We start from the raw sequence: 12,329 nt of genomic DNA on the forward strand, positions 1-12,329 counted from the left end.
GCATTCAGACTTGGTTTAATTGCAGCATTTTTCTGGGATGTGCTTGTCAGCATATCCCTCACAGGCTGACTTATGACCACAATGTCTCTCCCACATTTTCAGCAACACAGATAATGGACTTGGCAGTGAACGCTGATTAAAGACATGGAGCCTCTTGCTAGCTTCTGTTGCTGCTGCTGATGCAGAGTCAGGATCTTTAATGTACATCGAGATCTCCCAGTTGGTCCTCCAAGGTCTATCCTGGACAAGGCTGCAGGGTTTTCCCAGCAGCCCTCTACGATGGGAGGATTTGCTGCTCAGGGTTGCTCTGATTTTCTAAGATGCTGGGGGGAACTGGAAAGCATCAGCGTTTATCATGCACTAGAGGGTGCCAAAGTCCTGGGTAACTGAGTCCATCTAGGAAGAGTGTGTCTCACCCTGAAGCCCCAGGAAAGAGAAGCAGTGTCCATATTTCTAAAGTTCTGCATGAGGACCTCTGCTGGAACACATGCCTGCACTATCAGAGAGACTATTCAAAAACATTCAGTAGATCAGGATCTATACCCCTGCTGAAGGTTTTTCAAAGGCAACACCACTGTGATTGACTGTGATTGAAAATATGTATATATATTTTAACAGTAGTAATAGCTACCTATTTGCATACTATTTATTATATGCCATACACTGTTGTAAGCACCTTATATGCATTAAGATATTAAATCAATGCTAAAACATTATCTTCAAGTTATAGATGAGAAAACTAAGGCAGAGCGCTTAAGAAATTTGCCCAAGATCATGTAGCTTGTAAGTGGCAGGACCAGGATTCAAATCCAGGAGTTCAGCTACAGGATCTTCAACACTCTGCTTCACTCACATGTTAATACAAATATCAGGCACTCTATTGCCACATTTCTTGTCAGAAGTAAACATAAATTTCCTCCAGCTTCCCTGGTTAGGCAACTACCAAGTTCAGTACCCTTAATAGTAGAAAGTTCTTTTTTAACACTCCCATGAATCCAGTTCCTGTTCTTTACTTCCACCCTAGATTATTTTTTTAAATCTATCTATACACATTTTTGCACTCTAAACTTTTTGACTGTATTATGGAGTATTTACTGACTGCCCAGCTTCAACAAATGGGTTTTTTTTTTTTTTTTTTTTTTTTTTTTATAAAGATGAGGTTTCGCTATGGTGCTCAGGCTGGTCTCAAACTCCTTGGCTCAAGCGATCCTCCCACCTTAGCCTTCCAAAGTACTAGAATTACAGATGTGAGCCACTGTACCCAGCCAATAAATAGCTTCTGACTGCCATGCTTCTAAACACAACTGACAAAATCTTTCTTGGATTCCAACAAGCTGTTGGCCCCATTTCTTTAACTCCTATTCCAAAACAGTGCTGAAAGTACCCAAGTGAAAAGTGACAAACTAGGTCCAATGACTTGGCATTGCATTTGAACTAATTACTTTCACAAAACTCTCAGCTAACCTACATGTAATATTCTTAAAAGGGAGACTTTTAGAAGAACTAGACAACACAATGTTCTGAACAACAACAACAAAAAACTTTGAGACAGAGTTTCACTCTTGTTGCCCAGGCTGGAGTGCAATGGCACGATCTCAGCTCACTGCAACCTCCACCTCCCAGGTTCAAGTGATTCTCCAGCCTCAGCCTCCTGAGAGGCAGGAATTACAAGTGCCCACAACCACACCTGGCACCCGGCTAATTTTTATATTTGTAGTAGAGATGGGGTTTCATCATGTTGGTCAGGCTGGCCCCGAACTCCTGACCTCAGGTGATCCACTTGCCTTGGCCTTCCAAAGTGCTGGGATTACAGGTGTGAGCCACCGTGGGCAGCCTGAAATTTTTTTTTTTACCAAAACATTAAATGTGTTCTCTCCTGTCCAATGACTGACAGAAATATCTTAAATGCACCCACAATTAATTGAACTTGAATTGTCTCTAAACTTGATTCCCCTCTTGTTCCAATAGCAACTTGCTGTAGGACCTTACCCAAGAGTTTCCTTATTCTGTGGAAAGAGACAGAATTTCTGTCTAAGAGACCCTTCCTGGAAAAGTTGTAGGCAAATAATATTATGGTGAATTAAATAACATTATCAGTGCATTTGGAGGAACTTTTTGTTTTATATCACATAAACACTATGATTATAAAATGAGGAAGACTTGTTTTTGGTAAATTTCAGTTTATCCATATGGGATTTTTTTGAAGATATTTAGGCCAAGCAGATTCTCTTGTAGACACCCTAGCTTTAAAATAAGGCCAGTTAGGAGGTGGATGGCAAGATGGCCGAATGGGAAGAGCTCCGATCTGCAGCTGCCAACAAGATCAACACAGAAGGCGGGTGACTTCTGCATTTCCAACTGAGGTACCCGACTCCTATCATTGGGAGTGGTTAGACAGTGGGTGCGGCCCACAGAGGGCAAGCAGGAGCAGGGTGAGGTGTCACCTCACCTGAGAAGTACAAGACATCGGAGAACTCCCTCCCCTAGGCAATGGAAGCCCTGAGGGACAGTGCCGTGAGGAATGGTGCATTCTGGCCCAGATACTTTGCTTTCCCCATGGTCTTCGCAACCCAGAGACCAGGAGATTCCCTTGGGTGCTTACACCACCAGGGCCCTGGGTTTCAAGTACAAAACTGGGGGGCCATTTGGGCAGACATCGAACTAGCTGCAGGAGTTATTTTTCATACCCTAATGGCTCCTGGAACCCCAGCGAGACAGAACCGTTCACTCCCCTGGAAAGGGGGCTGCAGCGAGGGATCCAAGTGGTCTAGCCCTGCAGATGGCACCCCCACAGAGCCCAGCAAGCTAATATCCACTGGCTTGAAATTCTCATTGCCAGCACAGCAGTCTTAAGTTGACCTGGGGCACTTGAGCTTGGTGTGGGGAGGGATGTCCTCCATTACTGAGGCTTGAGTAGGCAGTTTTGCCCTCATAGTATAAACAAAGCCACCAGGAAGTTCAAACTGGGCAGAGCCCACCACAGCTCTGCAAAGCCACATGTAGCCAGACTGCCTCTCTAGATTCCTCCTCTCTGGGCAGGGCATCTCTGAAATAAAGGCAGCAGCCCCAGTCAGGGGCTTATAGATAAAACTCCCATCTCCCTGGGACAGAGCACCTGGAGGAAGAAGTGAAGGTGGGTGAAGGCTTCAGCAGACTTAAACATTCCTGCCTGCCAGCTCTGAAGAGAGCAGTGGATCTCACAACACAGCACTCAAGCTCTGCTAAGGGACAGACTGCCTTCTCAAGTGGGTCCCTGACGACCATGCCTCCTGACTGGGAGACACCTCCCAGTAGGGGATGACAGACACTTCATACAGGAGAGCTCTGGCTGGCATCTGGTGGGCGCCCCTCTGGAATGAAGCCTCCAGAGAAAAGAACAGGCAGCAATATTTGCTCTTCTGCAGCCTCTGCTGGTGATACCTAGGCAAACAGGGTCTACAGTGGACCTCCATCAAACTCCAGCAGACCTGCAGCAGAGACGTCTGTTAGAAGGAAAACTAACAAACAGAAAAGAATAGCATCAACATCAACAAAAAGGACATTCAGACAGAAACCCTATCCGAAGGTCAACAACATCAAAGAACAAAGGTAGTTAAATCCATGAAGATGAGGAAAAACCAGCTCATAAAGGCTGAAAATTCCAAAACCCAGAATGCCTCTTCTCCTCCAAAGGATCACAACTCCTTGCCAGCAAGGAAACAAAACTGGACTGAGAATGAGTTTGATGAATTGACAGAAGTAGGCTTCAGAAGGTGGGTAATAACAAACTCCTCTGAGCTAAAGGAGCATGTTCTAGCCCAATGCAAGGAAGCTAAGAACCTTGATAAAAGGTTACAGGAACTGTTAACTAGAATAACCAGTTTAGAGAAAAACATAAATAAGCTGATGGAGCTGAAAAACACAGCACAAGAACTTCATGAAGCATACACAAGTATCAGTAGCTGAAGCAATCAAGCAGAAGACAGGATATTCAGGATTGAAGATCAACTTAATGAAATAAAGTGTGAAGACAAGATTAGAGAAAAAAGAATGAAAAGGAACAAACAAAGCCTTCAAGAAATATGAGACTATGTGAAAAGACCAAACCTATGTTTGATTGGTGTACCTGAAAATGATGGGGAGAATGGAACCAAGTTGGAAAACACTCTTCAGGATATTATCCAGGAGAACTTCCCCAATGTAACAAGACAGGCTAACATTCAAATTCAGGAAATACAAAGAACACCACCAAGATACTCCTTGAGAAGAGCAACCCCAAGACACATGATCATCAGAATCACCAAGGTTGAAATGAAGGAAAAAATGTTAAGGACAGCCAGGGAGAAAGGTCAGGTTACCCACAAAGGGAAGCCCACCAGACTAACAGCAGATCTCTCTACAGAAACCCTACAAGCCAGAAGAGAATGGGAGCCAATATTCAACATTCTTAAAGAAAAGAAATTTCAACTCAGCATTTCGTATCCAAACTAAGCTTCATAAGTAATGGAGAAATAAAATCCTTTACAGACAAGCAAATGCTGAGAGACTTTCTCACCAACAGACCTGCTTTACAAGAGCTCCTGAAAGAAGCACTAAATATGAAAATGGAAAAATTGGTACCAGTCACTGCAAAAACATAAGACCGTCAACACTATGAAGAAACTGCATTAACTAATGGGCAAAATAATCAGCTAGCATCATAATGACAGGATTGAATTCACACATGACAATACTAACCTAAAATGCAAAAGGGCTAAATGCCCCCAATTAAAAGACACAGACTGGCAGATTGGATAAAGAGTCAAGACCTATTGGTGTGCCGAATTAAGGAGACCCATCTCACGAGCAAAGACACACATAGACTCAAAATAAAGGGATGGAGGAGTATTTACCAAGCAAATGGAAAGAAAAAAAAAAGCAGGGGTTGCAATCCTAGTCTCTGATAAAACAGACTTAAACCAACAAAGATCAAAAAAGACAAAGAAGGACATGACATAGTGGCAAAGGGATCAACCCAACAAGAAGAGCTCACTATTCTAAATATATATGCACCAAATACAGGAGCACCCAGATTCATAAAGCAAGTTCTTAGAGACCTACAAACAGATTTAATTTCCCACACAATAATAATGGGAGACTTTAACACCCCACTGCCAATATTAGACAGATCAATGAGACAGAACATTAATAAGGATATTCAGGACTTGAACTCATCTCTGGACCAAGCAGACCTAGCAGATATCTACAGAACTCTCCACCTCAAATCAACAGAATATACATTTTTCTCAACACCACATTGCACTTATTCTAAAACTGACCACATAATTGGAAGGAAAACATTCTTCGGCAATTGCACAAGAACAGAAATCATAACGAACAGTCTCTCAGACCACAGTGCAATCAATTAGAACTCAGGATTAAGAAACTCACTCAAAACTGCACAACTACATGGAAACTGAACAACCTGCTCCTGAATGACTACTAAGTAAATAACAAAATTAAGGCAGAAATAAATAAGCTCTTTGAAACCAACAAGAACAAAGACAAAACAAACTAGAATCTCTGGGACACAGCTAAAGCAGTGTTCAGAGGGAAATTTATAGCACTAAATGCCCATATGAGGAAGCAGAAAAGATGTAAAATTGACCCCCTAATATCACAATTAAAAGAACTAGAGAAGAGCAAACAAACTTAAAAGCTAGCAAAAGAGAAGAAATAACTAAGATCAGAGCAGAACTGAAGGAGAAAGAGACATGAAAAACCCTCAAAAATCAATGAATCCAGGAGCTGATTTTTTGAAAATATTAACAAAATAGACCGCTAGCCAGACTAATAAAGAAGAAAAGAGAGAAGAATCAAATAGACACAATAACAAATGATAAAGGGGATATCACCACTGATCCTACAGAAATACAAACTGCCATCAGATAATACTATAAACACCTCCAGGCAAATAAACTAGAAAATCTAGAAGAAATTGATAAATTCCTGGACACATACACCCTCCCAAGACCAAACCAGAAAGAAGTTAAATCCCTGAATAGACCAATAACAAGTTCTGAAATTGACACAGTAACTAATAGCCTACTAACCAAAAAAAAACCCAGGGCCAGGCAGATTCACAGCCGAATTCTACCAGAGGTACAAAGAGGAGTCGGTACCATTGCTTCTGAAACTATTCCAAACAATACAAAAACAGGGACTCCTCCCTAACTCATTTTATGAGGCCAGCATCATCCTGATACCAAAAACTGGCAGAGACAAAACAAAAAAAGAAAATTTCAGGCCGATATCCCTGATGAACATCGATGCAAAGATCCTCAATAAATACTGGCAAACCAAATCCAGCAGCACATCAAAAAGTTTATCTACCACGATCAAGTCAGCTTCATCCCTGGGATGCAAGGCTGGTTAAACATATGCAAATCAGTAAACATAATCCTTCACATAAATAGAACCAATGACAAAAACCACATGATTATCTCAATACATGCAGAAAAGGTCTTTGATATAATTCAACACCCCTTCATGCTAAAAACTCTCAATAAACTAAGTATTCATGGAATAGATCTCAAAATAATAAGAGCTATTTATGACAAACCCAGAGCCAATATCATTCTGAATGTGCAAAAGCTGGAAGCATTCCTTTGAAAACAAGCACAAGACAAGGATGCCCTCTCTTACCACTCCTATTCAACATAGCATTGGAAGTTCTGTCTGGGGCAATCAGGCAAGAGAAAGAAATAAAACATATTCAAATACGAAGAGAGAAAGTCAAATTATCTCTGTTTGCAGATGACATGATTGTATATTTAGAAAATCCCATCATCTCAGCCCAAAATGTCCTTAAACTGATAAGCAACTTCAGCAAAATCTCAGGATACAAAATCAATGTGCAAAAATCACAAGCATTCCTATGCATCCATAATAGACAGAGACCCAAATCATGAGTGAACTCCCATTCACATGTGATACAAAGAGAATAAAGTACCTAGCAATACAACTTATAAGGGATGTGAAGGACCTCTTCAAGTAGAACTACAAACCACTGCTCAAGGAAATAAGAGAGGACATAAACAAATGGAAAAACATTCCATGATCATGGATAGGAAGAATCAATACCATGACAATGGCCATAGTGCCCAAGGCGATTTATAGATTCAACGCTATTCCCATCAAGTTGCCATTGACTTTCTTCACAGAATTAGAAAAAAACTACTTTAAATTTCATATGGAACCAAACAAGATCCTGTATAGCCAAGACAATCCTAAGCAAAAAGAACAAACCTGGAGGCATCAGGCTACCTGACTTCAAACTATACTACAAGGCTACAGTAACTAAAACAGCATGGTACTGGTACCAAAACAGATATATAGATGAATGGAACAGAACACAGGTCTCAGAAATAATGCCACACATCTACCACCATCTGATCTTTGACACATCTGACAAAAACGAGAAATGGGGAAAGGATTCCCTATTTAATAAATGGTGTTGAGAAAACTGGCTAGCCATATGCAGAAAACGGAAACTGGATCCCTTCCTTACACCTTATACAAAAACTAACTCAAGATAGATTAAAGACTTAAATGTAAGACCTAAAATCATAAAAACTCTAGAAGAAAACCAAGGCAATACCATTCAGGACATAGGCATGGGCAAAGATTTCATGACTAAAACACAAAAAGCAATGGCAACAAAAGCCAAAATTGACAAATGGGATCTAATTAAACTAAAGATCTTCTGCACAATGAAAGAAACTATCATCAGAGGGAACAGGCAACCTACAGAATGGGAGAAAATTTTTGCAATCTATTCATCTGACAAAGGGCTAATATCCAGAATCTACAAGGAACTTAAACAAATTTACAAGAAAGAAACGAACAACCCCATCAAAAAGTGGGCAAAGTATATGAACAGACACTTCTCAAAAGAAGACATTTATGTGGCCAGCAAGCATGAAAAAAAAAAACCTCATTATCACTGGTCATTAGAGAAATGCAAATCAAAACCACAATGAGATACCATCTCATGCCAGTTAGAAAGGCAATCACTAAAAAGTTAGGAAACAACAGATGCTGGAGAGCATGTGCAGAAATAGGAACGCTTTTACACTGTTGGTGGGAATGTAAATTACTTCAACCATTGTGGGAGACAGTGTGGTGATTCCTCTAGGATGTAGAACCAGAAATACCATGTGACCCAGCAATCCCATTACTGGGTATATACCCAAGAGATTATACATCATTCTACTATAAAGACACATGCACACGTATGTTTATTCAAGTACTATTCACAATAGCAAAGACCTGGAACCAACCCAAATGCCCACAGATGACTGACTGGATAAAGAAAATGTGGCACATATATCCATGGAATACTATGCCCCCATAAAAAAGGATGAGTTCATGTCCTTTGCAGGAACATGGATGAATCTGGAAACCATCATTTTCAGCAAACTAACACAGCAGCAGAAAACCAAGTACCGCATGTTCTCACTCATAAGTGGGAGTTGAACAATGAGAACATATGGACACAGGGAGGGGAACATTACACATTGGGACCTGTCTAGGGATGGGGGTCTAGGGGAGGGAGAGCATTAAGAGAAATACCTAATGTAGATGATGGGTTGATGGGTGCAGCAAACCACCATGGCACGTGTATACCTATGTAACAAAACTGCATTTTTTGCACATGTATCCCAGAACTTAAAGTATATATATATATTTTTTAAAAAGGCCAATTATGTCTGATTCTTGGATATAGTATATTGACAAGCTAGGCAGACTGCTGGATGTAGGTGATATAGTAGAGTTGGAGTGCTTGGATTCCAATCCTGGCTCCTCCACTTACCAGCTGTGAGAACTTAGCCAAGTTACTCTCTCTGTGCCTCAGTTTCTTCATCTACAAAATAAGAATAATAATAGTGAATCAGGAAAAGTTCCCTTATCCCCCTTACAGGGCATCCAATAGGAGTGTACTCACTTCTTCTGTGCCCCACTGCTCATATCCCTAGAGGAAGCATGCAGACTGGCAGGCTGTGTGGCTCAACTCCATGGCAGTGTCTAGGGGTGAATGTTTATAGCTCCTGAAGCCCCAGTGTGTGTGCATTACAAGGTGCTTTTTCAGTTTAGTCATCCATAGATGGCTTGTGTTAGTCAGCTCTATTAGACCCCCTGCCTTATTGCTAGGACAGAGGGCTTTCTGTATCCTGGGGTTTCTTGCCTTGGTGTACTGGAAGTATCAGATCACACATGGGCTTAGAGAAGGAGTGCAAGGTTTTATTGAGTGGAAATAGCTCTCAGCAGATGGGGGAGCCAGAAGGGGATGGAGTGGGAAGGTGGTTTTCCTCTGGAGTCAGGCTGCTGAGAGGCCAGGGGCTCTATACTGACTGCTCCGGCCAAACTCCATGCTGTTTCACCGGTCCATGGCCCACCAGCTTGCCGGTGTCTGTCAGTGTGCCCTTATGCCGGTGCATTCCTCTAGACATCCAACCACTTGTGTTTTCTTCAGTTGGTGTGTTCCTCTCGACGTCCAGCCCTGCGTGTGTGTGTGTGTGCCCGCTAGGGTCTTGGGGTTTTTAAAGGCACGGGATGGGGGCGTGATGGATTAGGGTGGTCTTGGGCAATGCAACATTTGATCAGGAAAACAGAAATGCCTGTCCTCACCTAAGACCGTGGGCACAGGCCTGGGAGTAGAGCCCTAGCCAGGGACCTGCTCTTCTCTACTCAGCACTTTGTACCTGCCTCCCATATCAATAGTACCTACCTCATGGGGTGGTTGTGAGAACTGAATGAGTTAACACATGCAAAGAACTTATAACACTAGCACTAAGTGCTCAACAAATATATTTGTTATTAGTTGCTGTTTTCATTCCCAGTAATACCTAATTGTCTGGGAGGGAGAGGAGGCTGGGAAGTGTACTAAAGTTGTTGCCCTTAGAAGGTACAAACAGAATCTGAAATAAAAAGAAAGCAGCTTTCTCAGAATCCCTGTGCATAACATCATCACACAGGTATCCTGCTGTCGCTCTGAACTCAGGTAAGGACTGGTAAAAACAACAGAATGTTGTTTAGAAACAACAGAAGGTTTAAACTGTTTCTTCTGAGTGGTAGGCAATTCCAGGAATGCTTTACAAAGAAGTCTTGCTGGTTGTACCTGAGTATATCTGGCAAGCAAATTTCCTTTCAGAGTTCAAACAGCAGATGTGCCCATCCATGAGCCCCTAAAGCCTGTGTGGTCTAATTAGGTGGTCAGTGATATCTATTGTTTAATTTAATGGAAACACTCTAGGTTTTCAAGAATCAAATCAGCAGTCCTTGGAAAGATCAGAATTGGACCTCTCATGTCATCTCATTCTCCTGCCTATAATGCTGATTGGAGATAAGAACTGAGGACATGAACTCAGTTATAGGATACTAATGAGGATGTTTCATGCTGCTCAAGGAATTGGCAACCAGATCTTGAGAGTGTAGACAAAAAAAGGATGCATTGCAAAATGGCCTCCAGCAATGGCAAGATACCTTTCTCAGACTAAGAGAGAGCCAAACCTGTTTGCTAACAAACCAACAATTTAGAACCCAACCCACACACTCTAGTTATTTAAAAACCTGGAGGATTATAGAAAGGGATTGAGAGAATCATTGAAACCACAAGTCATAAGCTTGTGAGACATTTTCCCTACCACCAAACTAAATTAAGAAGCCCCAAGAAAATCACTTGTTGAAATCTCAGGTAACTGTGGGAAGGGTGGAGTGATATCTCATTCTCAAATTGTATGTCTGCTCAAGGGGAAGACTTGCTGGTGTACCCCTTCTATCTGAGCAGAAGAAGTAATGAAGATGAAGGTAGAGCAAGGTGGTGGTGGTGGAACACTTTGTGCTTCCACCATTGGTCACAACAGGGGTGCATGAATTTCCTGTGGGCTACACAGACATTACAGAAGGAGCAAAATGTGAGGCATCTTGCTTTTACCCCAACTGAGAGGGCTGGGCTGCAGGGGAAGCAGCCCCAACTACCAGAAGTTGCAGGAAGTTTTTGGAAGAGACCAAGTCAGAGGTGGCTGTCCTATGTTGGAGAGCAAAGGAGTTGGGGGGCCCTTCATCTATCCCTATGCCCACCCAGGGTCCCCAAAGTACTGCCTTCAGAGGCCTGCCATACAGAGGACTTTTGGAGCTGTGAGTGTGAGCTCAGGAGGAGCAGCAGCCAAAAGAGAACTCCGACAGGTGGCTGTCAAGGGCAGATTGGGTGCACAGAAAGGATTCTTCAGAGGTTACCTTGATTTTGAAATTAATGTTCCATTTATTCAAAAATCCAGTTCTTTCTGAAGCGTTTAAATTCAGCCTACAGATCTTATTTTGCTATTTATAGTTCTAGCAATCATTAAAAATTGCCTTTTATGGGGTCGTTGATTAACATTTAGTCTCATTTACAAATTTAGTTTAACTCCTTTAAATATTTTGTTGCATTAAATTATTAAATATATTTAATTTCCCTTTTAAGTTTCCCAGTTTTCTGACTTAGCAAAAAGGCCTTCCTAAGTGCTTGAATCACTCTTATAAATCTAATAAATTAAACTTATAAATAAGGTAAGACTTAAGACTTCTTAAGTGTGCTAATGCAAATATATACATTTAGTAAGAGTTCTACTTAAAGTCAAAAGCTCAAACCAAATACTCAATAATTTTGAATTACAGTCACAAGATCGACCTGCTACTCTAATACGCCCAATTCTCTTAAACAATGCAGACACCTAAGATAACAATTTGGAGAGATCCCTTATTAAAAAAATATACTATGAGTTTAATGTTCATAAATATCTGTATACCTAATTCTAAATCATATTTGGGCTAAAAAGTACTTCCTGACTAATAAAACAACTAGGTCATCCAATAGCTTTGAAGGATATCTTCTCAATTGTTGAATCTGAATCATGATCAGAGAGGAGCAAGGACATGTAGCCCACCAAGCCCACACCATTCAGGTCCCAGTCCACTCATGGAAGTCCAAATGCCTGACCTAGCCACTTCTTCACTTGACTGGATTTTGCATTTATTTGCCATCCTATAACTGGGTTAAGTTATTTATATACACTCCTGCCTCATTCCTCCTATCTCTTAGGCCACAAAACTCTTACACCTGTAAGAGCCTGTCAAATGAGTTAGTTAACTGATATCCAATTAAATTGTGAATATCTCTTGTGGCTTGGGCTGTCCATAAACTTACCACCTGCAAGGTTATTCCATGTACAGGGGCCACTGCCTATGATGACCCCTGTCCTCTCTACTATTTCTACTTCTTAATCCCCAATCCTAAGTAAGCTAGAACTAGGAGGGTGGAAAGAGAGAAA

The sequence above is a fragment of the Macaca thibetana genome, chromosome 1 (assembly GCF_024542745.1).
Source record: "Macaca thibetana thibetana isolate TM-01 chromosome 1, ASM2454274v1, whole genome shotgun sequence".
In the NCBI taxonomy this organism is placed as follows: domain Eukaryota; kingdom Metazoa; phylum Chordata; class Mammalia; order Primates; family Cercopithecidae; genus Macaca; species Macaca thibetana.